General features: G+C 34.3%; 1 pseudogene across 1 annotated transcript in view; it reads left to right on the forward strand.

Moving 5' to 3' along the window:
- The first annotated feature begins 14,848 nt into the window (after nt 1-14,848).
- LOC143244918 (tyrosine kinase receptor Cad96Ca-like) overlaps nt 14,849-17,437 on the forward strand; it is a 40,819-nt pseudogene continuing 38,230 nt past the window's right edge. Inside the window, exon 1 of the transcript XR_013025381.1 lies at nt 14,849-15,151. The product of XR_013025381.1 is annotated as a tyrosine kinase receptor Cad96Ca-like (transcript). The remainder of the gene's footprint in view (nt 15,152-17,437) is intronic.

Consider the following 17,437-nt stretch of genomic DNA (forward strand, 5'->3'; position numbering starts at 1 on the left):
TATAATTATAAAAAAACATAGAAAAAACAAATAACAAAAATGACCAAGAGAAGCGCAATAATGACACAGATACTCAAAGTGACCTATATGATTCCACAGATATCCTTAGATGAGCATAAGTTAATTTCATGTATTATGGAACATGCAACAAGAATTAAACAAACACACATACGTGAAACTATTTTATAATAGTTCAATAATTTATAATATTGACAATATAATTCCGTTTCTTCTTACTTGACGAGACCCGGCACGGCTAGGTGGTTAAGGCATTCGACCCGTAATTCGAGAAGCGTGAGTTCGAATTCTTCTCACACCAGTTGCGCGAAATTCAAAACAAACCAGTCTTATTTAATTCACGTTCCTTGATAGTTCAGTGGTATTTTTACAGACTTTTTAAGTTAAAACCCGCGGTTCGATCTTTTCCAGAGAACTAAGTGCAGATAGTTTGATATCATTCAATGCAAAACACAATACTGATTATGCTTGCATAATTCTGGTAAATCTCCATTATCTTGTACTGTCTAGATCATTTTTTATCCCATGATTCCAACGAAGTACTCTACGAATGTCATTTTTTTGTTAAAATTTAGTTTAGAAACTCCAGACTATGGATTCAGTAAATGGTATAAATTTGGTTTTTGTCTTACTTTTTGCAATGTTAAATTCCATTTTCTTTTCTTTTTTTCTCTCAAATAATACTGTTACAAAGTTAACATTCTGGAATATAATCATAACTTACATGAAATGTTTTTATGGTTAAAATGGAAAGACATACCAAAATAAATCTTTATAATAATCTTTTTGTTGTTGTTTATATAAACATTTTTATTTTTTTATTTGGTATTCAAACAGCACCTTCTCCAAAGAAAACGCCTGTCATTACTCCATTTGACTTGCAAATGGTATATAAAAACCCAGTTTTTCTGTGTACTTCAATGAGATGTTAACTAGTATTGAATTTGGCCACTGATTTTGCCATTCCTTCATACTATATGTGATGCAGTACGTTAACCATATTGATAAAAAACAGTATAAAAACAAGTATGTAGTTTAAAGGTTAATGAGTATTGGAATAATATTAAAAACAGCAAATCGAAGCCTATCCAGTTTTTTCACTTCACGGATCAACGAGGGGAAAAACAGATTTGTAATGAGCAACTCTACATACATGTAGAAATGTGAAGTTTGAACATTTTTCTAGCAGATGGCGCTGCAAAGCAATATAACTCAATTGAGATGGGATAAAATGTGTCATAGTAGGTATATATATATATATATTTAGTGAATAACAAGTTTTAGAAGTTTACTAAAAACTCTAACTGGTTTATGCAGGCCCCATTAGCAATTCGAGAGTTTTAAGCTTAATAAAGGTGGTACTTATATATTTTTAATTAACAAGCTGTGGCTATAAGATGTAAGTACTTTCGTGAAAAGTTTCAATAAAGTCGATAATTAAGTACCAGTTCAAAGAGTTTTTTTATATTTGGATACTAGTAAAATATACATATACAATATTTATAAATTTATCTATTTCTGAAATTAAAATATAAAAAAAATGTCGAAAATATTTTAATCCTATAAGGGATCACATTCATTAACGCAGTAATTGAGTACGAATTCTATATTCCCAAGAATAATGTAAAGTTCTTTTTTAGATAGTACGTAGGAAGAGTTGGCGTTTTTTGTTAAGCACAAAGCTACATAACAGGCTGTCTGTGATGTGCTGAACATGGGTACCGAAAGTCAGTTTTCAGAGTCATAAGTTTTACATTTATTGCTATGTCAGTAGGAGGCTGGGTATGAGGACTTTCTGTTTGTTTATAATCAAACACAAAGCTACACAATGTGCTATTCGTGCTTTACTGACCACCGGCATTGAAACCCAGTTTTTAGAGTTGTGAGTCCGCGGACATATTGCTATGCCACTGGGGGTTATATAAGGGCTGTTCATGATCTGCAGGAGTAACTTGCACATATAGTTATATTGCTCTTGTTCATTCCTGTGATTAAATAGGCAAAATTCCTTGATCCTCTTGTTGCAATTCATTAGAAGTATGGTTATTTTGCATATGTTAGTGGCGTCTAAGTTCGAACATTTTTGAAAGAACTTTATAATTCGACGTTCACCTGTTCCACAATTATGATAGCATGCAATTCATGAAATTTCAACGTTTAGAAGAAATGGATATGTGACATATCAGAAGAATAGACAAAATTCCAGCAGTCGGTAAAAACAAACAAACACGCTACTTCGAGATCGCCTACTGCTTGCACATCGCTCATAGAAGAAGCCCAATAATGCCTCTCAGTTGTAGTTAAGATATAAGCCTTGAAACTGGGAAAAAGTAGTTATTAGGTTTTTCAGTTCTCAAAAGAGAAACAAAAGCCATAGTTGAAGAAAAAGTCAACTATTTAAAACCTTATCAGTAACATCAAACATGCAACTAATGAAAATACTAATGGAAATGAAGAAGCATGATAAATTTCAGGGAAATTTATTATTATTTTATCTGTGATAGAGCATTTAAAAGCAGTACAGAGTATACCGTAAAATATTTATAAGCAATTTATAGCAGTTTGGGATTATAGTTTTAATGGCAAGTTAAAATATGTGGAGAGTCGATAGAAACGCGAATGTGATTTTTACTTACAAAACAGATCTAGGTTAACGGCATAATACTATTTTAGCGTAAGTAAATTCTATCTTTATATCCCATTGCGGATCATATTCCTGTGAGATACGGCTCTATAAGACAAAGCAATCAAACCACTAGTCTAAGTTAAATTTTCAATTCCTTTGCAAGATGCAGATACAAACAAATAAAAATTCTTGTTATACGATTCGGGGGTATCTCCCTTGAGGTTCTGCGCCTTTGTAGTGCTCAACGTGTAAGAAGTTGGACAACATTGTTCTCAGTGTACAACTCTAAAATTATCCTCCAGTGGAAACTGCATCCAGAAAAATTGTCTGTTAGCAAAAAAACTAGGTCCATTGCATGTTGGAAAAAAAGAGGACGTAACGCTTAGTTACCTACTCTGTTATTGTTATCACAGATAGAAAACGGCCATCTGTATTCCCAAATAGAAATTACTAACAGGTACGTCACTACCACAATAACAAAAGAAACATTGAGTTCTAACTGGTGAAAAGTTAATGAAGATGAAATATATGTTTAATTGTCTAATTGTTGAATTTAACGTGAAATTAAGTTAATATTCAAAATGTTAAATGTAAGGTTGAATGATGAAGGAAAAAAGAGCTATACAAACAAATATAATAGAACTTGAAATGAAATTATATTCATGAATAATTCAAGTGTTTAAAAATAAATAAATTTAGAACCTAGGAAAGAAAAGAGAAAATGTCATAAAAAGCAACCTCTCTCGCAGAAGAGAAAACAAACAAGACTTTATACTTGAAATAGCCTTAATGTTTCGGTCATGAACAAAGTTTATATTGGTTTTCTTGGATATGCCACGCGTTTTTAAGTTATGATATTCCTTGAATTACTTTTAAGATTATTACTTATTACATTTTTAAACTTGTTAAGGAACATATTCATGAGATTATTTCCATCTATCGATGTTAATAGATTAAATTAGGTTTTACAGTTCGGTTATTATTAGCATTTAATAAACTATTCTAATTCTCAGAATCTTGACCACTGGATCGGAAGTTCTGGTTCGTTATTTTTCTTTAGAGTTAATTTTTGAAGAATCTTCCACTAACTAAACATCACGAATCGTTTAAACAAAACAAGTATTTTTACTTGTTCGTTCTTTGTTTTACAAATCGTGGTCTAAAGTATTAGGTTCAGTGGACAGTCAGTACATTATCTACGTACCAAGGGATTTCAACAACAGTTACAATGAACTACTTTTATTTTAGCACATCTGCTCGTTGAAACAATGTACCACATTACTGACCATCTTTACCATTGCGTGCACATTTCCCAACGTCAAACAAAGCTTTCAAGGAGTGTTTTGTTTTCTTCCTGAAAACATATCAGATTATCATGCTGGAATGCATTAGTTGTATGCATTAATTTCATGCCAAACTATTATATTTCCTCTGGCTAACTTAATATTGTCACAGGTGAACACAGAGACATCATAGGAGTTTATTCCTAACATGAATATGTTATTCGGTGGAAGTTTTCTTGGAATTATTATTCCTCCCAGGCGGTAATAGAAAAAACTAAACCTCAAGATCCTTGCTAACTAAAATTATTGCTGACTTCGTTGCTGAAGTCCTTAACCATTGGATACGCGCTGCGAGAAGTTCACTTGGTTATCTACGAGTGGCTTTTATTGACTTTTTCTTTTACTTCGTTTTAATTTTACTCAGATCATGCATACATTTACAAGGAAATGGGTGGCCTTTCTTCCTGCAAAAGGAGTGGGCCTCTTAAAGTAATATGTACCGACAGCTGAACCTTGATATTCTTCATCAGTGCCTAATATGATAATGGTCGTAACAATGTGATTCTTATATGCAAAAACGGCTCGTTTGAGCTGAGAAAACACTTTACATAGAAGAGCGAACAACGTTTCGACCTTCTATGTAAAGTGTTTTCTCAGCCCAAACGAGCCGTTTTTGCATATAAATTTCTCAACAAGTGGGTTTCTCGTCATCACTGATTAATGTGATTCTTAGCCAAAGCTATCTTCATCCATTCATCTGCAGGTGTTATCTGGTTTACTGGAGCAAACAGAAACTTTTCTGTAATTTTAAGGTGGCACCTTAATTACTTAGTTTCATAAGTCAGTTGATATGACAGAATCCAGTGTATTTACACAAGAAGTTCTTCGAATGATTAAACTCGTCAAAAAAGTTGACCAATCTCTTTGATTACTATCTACTTTGCGACTAGTAGCATCCTATATATCTGAAAACTGCGCTGAAATTGAAGTCATGAAGTTAAGATAAAGGATAACTAATGAAGTTCCACTTTGGGCAGTACCCAGAACTTCCTTTATCCAGTCTGAAAATGTTCTTTTAACTTCTTTTTTTCTTCCAATGACAAAAGTAAAAGAAAGAAACAGATGAGAATAAATAACGAACGTCGAATTGTTGTTATTGCATTAAAAGTTCTGAAATTTTTTAAGGTTGCCATAAAGATTTTAAAAGTATTGGATCTGGAGGTTAAAAGATGTTTTTTGAAGTGTGATGCAAATTATAAGGTAGTGCAGAGTTATTAAAAGTACGGATACTGTGAAAAGAAAATGCAAAAAGTTAAATTATCATAAAGAAAATTCTACCCAGCTAGAAACTCGACCCACGACCTTGAGATCATGCTTTAGAGTGAGACTTGTGTGTGAAGGTAGCGTATGAGGTAGTTTCAGTTGTTAAATATTGCCCTACAAGGAATTCCTAGACTACTAGTCGTTTCGCTCAAGAGGCAGAACACTTTCTTGACGCGCAAGAAATCTTAGATTCGATTCTGCTTGCGGGTGATCGAAAAGAAGTGTTATTGCAAATTAGTGGTCTAGGAGATTGTATGCTCATATTTTATTTTGATTCTAAATAATATTCTATCATTTTATTCAGCATTAAATTATAGAACAGTTAGTCGAAAACGAAGAACAAAATAATCTATTTAATGGGCAAATAAAACAATTAATATTAGCTTCTTATTTCTCGGCCCACCAGGGGTTCAGCGGTATGTCTGCGGACTAACAACGCTAAGAACTGGGTTTCGATACTCCTGGTGGGCAGAGCACAGTGTGTCTATTGTGTAGCTTTGTGCTTAATTCTAAACTTATTTCTTGAAAAAAAAAACAGAATTATAGTGATTAATTAATTTGTTAATGAATAACGTGTAAAATATTGTTTCAAAACAGACTGCATATTCCATTAATTATAAAGTACTTTCTTTAAAAGTTTACAGTTAAAATTAGGATCTTTCTATTAATTTATTAAAAAACAAAGTCATTTATATAACTTATTAAACAAAATGAAAACGAGCATAATAATTTTCAAGAGAAGTTGTAAAGCAAAGCGAAGGGTAAATATATAATTTTTCATACAGTCATTTTCTATCTATTTATTACATTATCATTGGTTCAAGACCGGCGTGAGCAGATGGTTAAGGCACTCAATTCGTAATCCGAGGGTCGCGGGTTCGAATCCCTGTCACACCAAACATGCTCGCCCTTTCAGCCGTCGGAGCGTTATAATGTTACTATCAATCCCATTGTTCTTTAGTAAAAGAGTAGCCCAAGAGTTGGCGGTGGGTGGTGATAACTAGCGGCCTTCCCTCTAGCCTTATACTGCTAAATTAGGGACGGCTAGAGCAGATAGCCTTCGTTTAGCTATCTGAAATTTTAAAAAGCCAAACCAGTCATTGCTTCAGTTCATATTATACGTAAGTATCATATATAACTTATTTATGAATATTTGGTGATGTATTCATGGTAAATACTGTTAGAATAAGTTAAGTACAGAAAGTGCTTGTTATTTAACACATCCCCAAACTCCTCTAGAAGTGTACATCATATTCCTCATACTTTATTTAAGCAACTTATGACACAAACGTTCCGAAAATAATAAGTTTAAAATAATAGAAGCTTATTATGAATAAATATGTATTTGATCTTACAGCGAATGTTTAAAGAGTCGGTATCCCTTCCACACGTTCTGTACTGTGAATAAAAAAAAGCATTTGTTACATACATTGGCTTCAAACAGAAAATTCTAGGAGTGAACACAAACACCAAGCAATAGAGTGACGCTCTAGTTTAAATGACATCAAAGAAGTTTAAGAGAGATTCTAATTTAAATGACATCAAAGAAGTTTAAGAGAGACTCTAATTTAAATGACATTAAAGAAGTTTAAGAGATATTTTAATTTAAATGACATTAAAGAAGTTTAAGAGACACTCTAGTTCAAATAACATCAAAGAAGTTTAAGAGACACTCTAGTTCAAATAACATCAAAGAAGTTTAAGAGACACTCTAGTTCAAATGACATCAAAGAAATTTAAGAGACACTCTGGTTGAAATGACGTTCAAAGTTTAAAAGACACTAGTTTAAATGATATGAAAGAAGTTCAAAAGACACTCTAGTTTAAATGACATTAAAGAAGTGTTAAAACACTCTAGTTTAAAAGAAATTAAAGAAGTTTAATCTTAGATTCGATTTTTTATTTTTGTGAAATATTTTAAAATAAAAACTGCACATATATGTAGCATACATATTAATATTGTATTGTTTATATTCAATATTACATTACACAGTATTTTGATAAAGGTTAGGTTTGTTTGTTTGTTTATTTTTGAATTTCGCGCAAAGCTACACGAAGGCTATCTGCGCTAGCCATTTAGCAGTGTAAGACTAGAGGAAAGGGAGCTAGTCATCACAGCCCATTGCCAACCCTTGGACTACTCTTTAACCAACCATTTGTTTGTTCCGTGTTTGTAAGACATACTGGGCCGATGCTTATCTCCAGTTTCTGTAATGTAAGTGGACGAGAATGTTGATAAAATTCCACAATATACCAGTCTAAGGCAAATTAACTACCAGCTATCATCTGCTATCTATTTTACAGTAAGGTAGACTGAATAAAGTTAGGGGCAAAGATTGGATTTGGAGCTGGCGAAGCAGATTAGAATCTGTGCGATACAAGAAAATATTCCCTGCATTTTAAGTTTTGATGCATTATGAGACTAACAGTTAATCTCTTAGCATGGATAGCGAGTGGTAAGATGTTGTCGACTGTCTGCCATTCATCTGCCTAGTTGATCAAAATTAGGAACAGCAACAGCTTTAGCAGCTTTGACATAAATACAAAATACGAATTTCAAGCCAATATGGCGTAAAGTGTCTTTGTCAATAGTAAGCCTTAAATCAGCAATCTGCCTTTCAGTTACAAATCTGAGGCACTAACCATTAAGCCATGCCATCCACATCTATTATTACAGTAATCAGTTAATATGCTAATATGACACATCGCTAGAATAGGCTGGATAAGACATCGTTGAAATACGTATTTGGTTCAGATCATGCATTCATTGTACTTGAAGAGAACTTAAAATGTTCAAGATATCTTCTCCAAACAATATAGCATATCTCTGTAATATAATTTAAATATCTGATGTCAATACTTTTAAACAATACTTACTTTCTTGGTTGAACGTGAAAAATCATACAATAGGTACTTAATTAGAGGGTCTTACTCATCGAAACAATGCATATCTTATTAGCTGGGTGTGAGAAGGTTCTATACCTGCTTTAAAAAATAGGATTAATTCCTTTGATAAAAATTCTTTTCCTCAACCAGGCCCGGCATGGCCAGGTGGTCAAGGTTCGACTCGTAATTTGAGGGACGAGAGTTCGAATCCCCCTCACACCAAATATGCTCCCCCTTTCAGCCGTGTGGGCGCTATAAAATTTACGGACAATTCCACTCTTTGTTGGTAAAAGAGTAGCCCAAGAGTTGGTGGTGGGTGGTGATGACTAGCTGCCTTTCCTCTAGTCTTACACTGCCAAATTAGGGATGGCTAGCGCAGATAGCCCTCGTGTAGCTATGAGCAAAATCCAAAACAAACCCTCAACCAGAGGCATCATGGTAGCAAGGGTTGTACGTAAAAATCCACGATTAAGTCGATTTGGGTGAGACTTATACAGAATGTAGCAAATGATGAGAGATGACAATTATGTTTTATAGTTTCCAAGTAAAATAAAAGATTTACCGATTTACAATCAACAGAAAAACAAAAGTTAATGACAATACTTCTTGTTTTCTAACCAACGAGTTCACTGCGTTAGTTTTCTTTTTTGTCCGTCTTTTTCAGATCATAACCAGATATATCTTCATCATATAGCTCCAATCACTGCTGACCGTGATTGTAACTCAATTATCATTATCTTCTCGATTGCTTGTATGCACAAGAACTTCTTGACACATTTTGAATTGGGAAATCCATCTATCAAGCTTAAGGATGCTATGGGGGCACTCAAATGTAGGTTTTATAGCTACTAAGGACAGAATATAGTGGTTATATATTTCCCGCAAGGTCACAAGGTTTTGTTCCTCGTAATTTGATTTGAAAATCAAAAATATGCTAATTAATTCGAAATTTCGTGCGGCTTCTCTGAAACCACATGTTATTTAACTACTCATAACTCCCGATTGAAATATGTTATCATCATATGGATTGCATTTTCGAATACAATAGCTTTCGGAATTTCCAAAAGTGTATGCAACATTTCCAAGATACAATTACCTGAATTTCTTGTTCTTTACTTTGCTTTTAAAAACACTCTGGTGGAGGAAGAGATCATGTTGTAAAAATTCTCATTTCATAATGTTGACATGAAACAATCTCCATACTTAGCACAATGAAACTGCTCATGAACTGTACATAATAAATCACTATAATACATCCACCTAAAGAATTTGGCCTAATAAATAACATAGAGTTATTGGCTTGGACATGATAAGACCTTATACGTACAAGCTTAATTAATCAAAATAGAGAGTAACTTACTTGTTGCTCATGCCAAATCTTTATAATATCCACGTAAAAGACTGACCTCTGGTGACCAAAATGATCTATACTTGTTAAGATTATTCCACTAGTCTCCTTCCCTTTCACGTCATCAAGTTACGAAACATTTATTATGCTACTAATCCTTCAAGGATGGGCACTGGTCAAGAAGACCTTTCGGCGCCTGATCAGTGAAAGTGGGTTTTCCTGGACACTCCCCCCTCCCACGTCTAATCCTAGATATTTGATTTATAGATCTTCGGCCGTCATGAAGGACCATGAGTCCTACAAAGACCATTTGTTTTGAAAAGAACTTCAGAAGTTTACGTATACCAGTATTTCGGACATCAAGTTCAGTCCTCCACGAGCGGGGTGAAGAAAAGCTAGAAAGTTTCTGATCATCTCTGAAGGAACTACCACGATTATTATCAAAATGATACTCAGTCTAGTATAACGAACTTCTATATGTGCATAAAAGGGGTCGAAGTTCATCGAATTGATACCCAAATAATGAGCTGAGCATAGTAAACTCTTAAAAAGAGGTGTAATAGCCCAAACGGCCAGTTTCTACCTCTAGTCTACATAGCAAGCTCTTACAATACATACTGAAAAGGTTTGATTAGTTCAGTAACCCAATTAGCATCTGTAGGTTGCATAGCAAGTTTCTAAGGTGTGTATTTAAGGGGTTAGATTAGCTCAATAAGTATGTTCTCATATCTTTCTTTGTAAAAAATTCCTGCAGTACATATTCAAAGTGTTGGATTAGTTCATCAAGCAAGTTCTCACCTTTAGGTTACATACTAGATTCCTACAATGTGCACTTAAAGAGTTATATTATTTCAATAAGCCAGTTGTTAACTCTGTTTTACATATGTTTATATATCAAGTATCAATAAATTGTTCCTATAGCACTTATTTCAAAAACCATGCTTTACTTATTGCAATGATTCATATGAGCTGAATATGTTACGTCTTTATAATGCATACTTAAAGAGCTTAACTTTGCTCAGCAAAACGATATTCACCAAATAAGATTATTACACCAATCCTTTTCAAGACTTATATAAAAGAATGGACTTAAATCATAGATTTAGTAAGTATCTGAAAGCCAAATATTGTACGTCTTTCTAATAATTTACGTATACTATTGAAAAAATGTTGCATATTTTCTAACAAACAATATTATTAGGATGAAATATGTACGTGTTTTTCTTATAACAAAGCCACAATGGGCTATCTAGTGAGCTCACCAAGGGGAAGAGAACCCCTGATTTTAGCGTTGTAAATCCATAGACTTACCGACGTACTAGCGGCCGGCGTTAAAACGAACCACAAATATACTTATCGCTGTCAAACCGGTAAATACATGTTATATTAAACATCTACATATGTAATTTGTAAATCCAAAGACTTATTGCTATAACATCTACATATGTAATTTGTAAATCCAAAGACTTATTGCTATAACATCTACATATGTAATTTGTAAATCCAAAGACTTATTGCTATAACATCTACATATGTAATTTGTAAATCCAAAGACTTATTGCTGTCCAACCGGGGGACATTAGTATCTGTAACCTTATATCATTTTATATTAAACATTCACTTGGCTGGTCCTCCTCGTACTCAGGTAAATAACCTCTGCAAGGTGATGTGACATACTGTGGATAAAGTATGAAGTTAGTGATGTAATCTACTTTGATTTTAACCCAACTTGTTAATAAAAGACGCTGCAACTCAGCTACAGTTGTTGGTTTGGGGTTTACGTTAACAATTTTCCGGTGCAGTTCTGCCCAACAGTTCTCAATAGGATTATAATGTAGATACTTTGACGGCCATGTAAGTACAATATGCATACTCTGAGCAGTGGCATTGTAGTAATAAATCTTGCCTTAGCATATGACAGAAATATTGTCTCCGTGTAATGTTTGCATGGGCGCCATTGACATTTCCATGTAGCATATGAAGAGTAGTTTTAAACCATGATGAATAATTACCCAAACACATACCGCGCCGCCTCCTGCGTGTTCCCTACGCGAAAGGCATTCTTCCATCATCTGTTCTCCAGACAAGCGACAAACACGAATTCTACCACCAGTTTAATAAGACTGAAACAGGACTCATCTGAAAAGACGACATGTCGCCAGCATTCTAACTGTTAGTTGGTATGCTGTCTTGTTCAAGTAATACGACAACGGTAGTTAATTCTGGTTAATATCGGTTTCCATATAGACATTTTTGCAAAATAGCCTTGCTTGGTCAGTCTCATATTTACTTTCCTTCTGGACATTCTGAAATGAATATGTTTATGCAATTTCTAAGGTATTGCAAGACTTATTTCCACCTTGACATGTTGACCTGATCAAAATATGGTCATCTCATGCAGTAGGTTTTCGGCGTTTATCAGATAACTTTCCTGGAACAACCTTTCGTGTAGTCCAATAACGTTTCAGGATTCTTTATACACTTCACTGAAGGTACCCTACTATTCTGACAATGTTCGTTTGCTTAATACTATTTCTGGACAGACGAACAATTTGATGTTCTAAAACTTACTTGAGTTGACGAGACATGACTCTATACCAACTACATAGAAACTTCCTAAACAAATCATTGATATGACTGGGAAAATATTATACAAAAAGCACGCCCTTTTATACAAAACAGGTAAGTATGTGTAAACAACTTACACAGACCAGAATAACAACTCGTACGTGTTTGTCCGATCGTATGCTACCTTATCAATTATTTTTTGGGCATTTACTCAATAATCATTCCATCCACGTAGACAATAACATTAATATTGAACAGTATGTAGACAGTTTAGCTAAGACTCCATTAGCTTCCAAGAAGTTAAGTTTTGTTGCTCATATTTACCCATAACTTTATTATCTGAGTTATGTAAGTGTCAAATTTAGTTTTAGAACGTAATAAACAAGTTGGTAAATGGAAACTAATGATTTTTAATAAATGTCATTCCATCATTTATTTTTAAGTTGAATTACCAAACGTTATTACTGTAGTTGCTGGCGTGTGAGGCGACTCTGGATTTGTTTTAGCAAATTCAGTGTCTTTCTCAGAAATTCGGTATTAGGACGACCTCTAATGTTAAGCAAGTCTAGGATAACAATTTTGTAAAGACATTCTTAGAAATTATTTTTAAACTGTACTAATCAGCGTTTTTGGATAATCACTACGGTCACAAATGTGCTTTTTCTATGCTCCTGAAACGCTACAGACAGCTCAATGAGTCATATCTCTAGTCACAGACATATAATAAACAACTTCACAATGCTTCATCACACCTGTAATCCTTTTATATTACAAAAAAACAGCAACTAAGTTTTAAGTTATAGCGTTCTACTATAAAAGTATGCTTACAAAATTAGAGTACGTTACAGAAGATAGCTTTTCTAATATAATATTAGCAATGTTTAAGTATGACAGATGAGATATATACTTTTCAAATAAAAAAAATGTATTGATGATTGTGATTAGAATGTGAGATAAATAACTTCTAGTTATGAAAAATTGAGTCAAATGATACAATTACAAATATTTTATTCTAATACAGTAGGAGGTATGATGTGAACCCACTTTCTCAGAAGAGCGAAAAAAATAAACGGAACAATGAAGTTTTGATTAAATACGATATTATCCGGAACTCTACTGGAACTTACTGGAACTCTATCGTTAGGCCCGGCATGGCCAGGTAGTTAAGTCACTCGCCTCATAATCTAAAAATCGCGGGTTCGAATCCCTGTCGAACCTAACATACTTGTCCTTTCAGCCGCGGGGGGGATTATAATGTGACGGTCATTTACACTATTTCTTGGTAAAAGAGTAGCCCAAGAGTTGGCGGTGGGTGGTGATGACCAGCTCCCTTCCCTTTAGTCTTATACTGCTAAATTAGAGACGGCTAGCGCAGATAGTCCTCGAGTAGCTTTGCGCGAAATTAAAAAATAAACAAACAAACTCTATCTTTGAGTCTGTGTATAACACGAGTGATAAAATCAGCTATTTTGTAATTATTTACTAAGCAATTCTTAACTGATAATTTATTGTATATTCTAGTAAGTTATTACTATAAAACATCATTTTCTTGCTCATAAGAAACTTCATAAAGAAAAGCTATAAACATAGTAAATTAAGGTTAAACCTTAAATAAAATTTAAGTATAACAAGTTTTCGCTCGAAAAAGAATAATAAGAAATACAAAAAAGTATCAACAATCTTATCTATTTTCAATGATCTTGGTTGGTATGCTGAAGGATGATTTAAAAAAAAAACACTGAAGCAAATGGATACATTTCATACGATGTAATAATTTCTGAAGATACGAAATAGTTTACCAAAGAAATTCCAAAACAAGCAATTATCAGTTTTAATCCACTTTTTGAAATACTCTGATAACTTACTCTAAAAATCTTATTTGAAAAGACATCACGCACCTATGATTAAGTTTGTGTGGGATATTTGCACAAACTTCACAGGAACTACTTGCGCTAGCTGTCCCTAATTTTGAACTGATAAACTAGAAAAAATGCAACTACTCGACAGCACTGTCAGCTCTTGGATTACCTTTATTGAATGGTTGTATTTGACCGTTATTCTTATAACATCCACGATTCCAAAGAGCGGATTACACTTCTGTGGCAACGGGACGCGAACCGTGGACACTTTGATCCATAGTCCGGCACGCTACTCAATAAATAGCACCTGTTTCCGGGAAATAACACACGGAATTTATCTGGACTTTCATATTTCAAACAAGTCCAAAGTTTTAATTTTCAAGCTAGTATTATGTACTCGGACTTTGAAATGTTAAGACAAGAATTACACTTCCTCTGTGTCCTGACCGCAAATATACTGTGGTCACGTCATGCATGAGTAAACTCTAAACATTCAACTTATTTCTTTGTATTTCTATGGTTGATTCACACACCTTAAATGCAGCGACCAGAAAAAAAAAAAAGTACCTGTATTACCTTTTACCTCAGAATGTAGTTTTCCTATTTAAACCTTGTACTAGCCGATAGACGAGTTGCTACGAATAAATAAAACAAGAACAATGTTTTAAACAAGTATGTTTCATTTCAGTTACACATCTATTGTTTTAAAGTGAAGCAATGAACTACCACACCAGTAACAATGTTACGAGGCCCTTTAAGAATATTCACTAATTATAATGGGTGCTGCACGACATGCACCTTAAACGTGACCAGCTTTCTTGGTTGAAAGATGTACCTGTAGAGTTAGCAGTCCGGCCGGCCAGAAAGTTGTCTGTGACGTCACTAACAACCCCGCGTTCCATCAAGGTGTAGCGTGTGCATAGGGTCTGGCTGCAAAGAGACTAAAGAGCGCGCGAGAAAGATAAATGCTTAAGGGTTTTAAGAGATAAGCTGCTTTCACCTTCTCGATCATGTGAAACAAAGTCGTAAGGTGTTTTTTAGAGTTTTTGGTTTACCAATAAATGCGTCGCGCACACATGTGACACCCGCAAGGTAGATTATTCGTTAATCCAATTTCCATGTGGATCAGTTGGAGTTGTTTAGGTTCGCCGTTGCTGTTTGGTGTACAATTAACTCTTGGCCATGCACTATCTGATTACGGTATTGTGGCTCTTCTACGTTGTTCCTTTTATTATTGTAGGTAAGTAGGCCACCGTCGTTAAACTTTCATTTTAAACTCACTGATGAAAAAGTGTTTAGTCATTTCTGTAGCACACTTATTTCTGTTGTTTTACTTTTGTACAATATAATAAAAGAACTTTTCCTAGAATTGCCTTGAAGACTTAAAGCCCTCTAGATACTAATTTTCATCTAGTTTTAACGCTAAATTCGATCTATATTTAGAACTTTAATCTTCCTTAGATAAATTGTAAAAACGGCTCGTTTGGGTTGAGAAAATATTTTACGTAGAGGAGTGAACAACGTTACGAGCCGTTTTTACAAATATATTTCTCTACAAGTGGGTTTTTTCGACATCACTGAACTTATTTATATCAGTCGAACTATTTTAAATTCAATAGTTTCATTGAAAATAACTCTGGCTAATTACCTCATTAAAATATTCTGTGAGCTGCTGTAATGTATGTAATATGACGTACTTTATATTAGAATAGCAGACGCGACGACTTATTATGAAATAAACTGTAACGAAGTAACATCAAATTAGTATTCAAACAGATTTATAACAGTACTATAATTTCCGTAATGCTAATTAAGCACTAAAGGTTGAGAAGCACAATCTATATCAAGCAAACAAGTGTAACTAAACAACATTTGAGCTCTCCTAAAATTAAATCGTATCAGGCCGTAGCATTATAACGCCCCATGTCTGAAAGGGCGAGCACGTTTAGTGTGACGGGCATTCGAACCCGCAGAGTACGAGTCCAATGTCCTAACCATCTGGTCATGCCGGGCCTCTTATATATTAAAATGTAAGCTCTTTCAACTGTTTTCGGGCGCTCGACTCGCAGTTTAATGGTCGAGGGCTCGAATCCCTTACCTACGAAATATACTCACCGTTTTAGCCGTGGGATCATTATAATGTGATAGCTAATACCATTATTCATTGGTAAAAAGAGTAGCCCAAGAGTCGGCGACGGGTGGTGATGGCTAGATGCCTACCCTCTAATCTCTCACTGCTAATTTAAGGGCGACTAACGCTATCCGTACCTTTGCGTGAAATTCAAACCAAACCAAACTTTCATCAACAATTTATAGATTACCAGTTAAAAGGCTGGTATTCCTGAACCCATGAAAGCTCACTTTTACTATTAATTAAGCAAAAGACGAAAATATAACCAAAGTATCTGGTTTATGTCACTGAGAAATGGACAAATCACTGAATTTATAAATCTGATCTGCTACAGCAGACTATGCATTAAGATGGTGTTTCAAAACTAGGTTACATTTACAATACGAATGATGATCATAACAAACCACACATACACAACAGGTAGTTTTTCTTGATGTTATTCCATTGACTCAAAAACTAAAGCATGCTAGGAACTAAAATTTGAAACGATACATAAATGGACTTATGCCCTGAAATGGGCCGGAGAAAATATTATTCACTCTGACATCATTGTAGTTTCAACAATAACAACCCACAGTTAACAATTCAAAGTACAGACAGGAGGAAGAGGTCTAAGAGAACCTGACCCTCCCTGGTCTACAAGACCAAAATTCCGACAAGGAGCAAACGAACAGTTTCTTGCCCGATGAAATGAGCTACCCACAGTTTAGGTGCTTCAAGGCAACGCCCACTGTAGGTGTGTATGAAAATATTTTACCACCTTATATCATATGAATCCAACTCTATCAAGTTCGGATATTTGACGTAACACAGTTTTATAACATAGTAACCAATAATGTTGTATTAAAATAGTCAATTTACTTGTTATGTTAAAGTGGTATGTAAGAATACATGACACGTAACACTATATCAGAATAGCCAAGAAATAGTGATATATTAATATATTCAGAACGTAATGCTATATTACAGTGGTTGTGATCCCGGGAGTGCCATGTTTGCAACTGTGTTCACACACACGCGCTTCCCTCCTCCACTAAACAAGCCAGCGGATCTAAACGTGGCACACGTGCTCAGGTATCACGGACGAGTGACCTAAAGGGATATTAATACTAGAATGACAAGATCATCTCCGAATAATACCAACCATAATATTTGATACACGGTATTGCATTCTAAATTAAAGGTTGCGCGAAGGTATGCAAAAATGTTATACCGGAAAAGTAAACAACCATATGCACGAGAAGAAATATTGCAATGTTTTATTTAGTTAGAAATTTAAGGTAAAAAACAAAGTCGAACACTGTTCAAACAAGTATTGTTAAAACTGTCATTTTACATAGATATTTTTAAATGGATAAAGTTAATTCAATCATGTACTAAAATTAGTACAGTTAA

This window comes from Tachypleus tridentatus, chromosome 2, assembly GCF_004210375.1.
Source record: "Tachypleus tridentatus isolate NWPU-2018 chromosome 2, ASM421037v1, whole genome shotgun sequence".
Taxonomy (NCBI): Eukaryota; Metazoa; Arthropoda; class Merostomata; order Xiphosura; family Limulidae; genus Tachypleus; species Tachypleus tridentatus.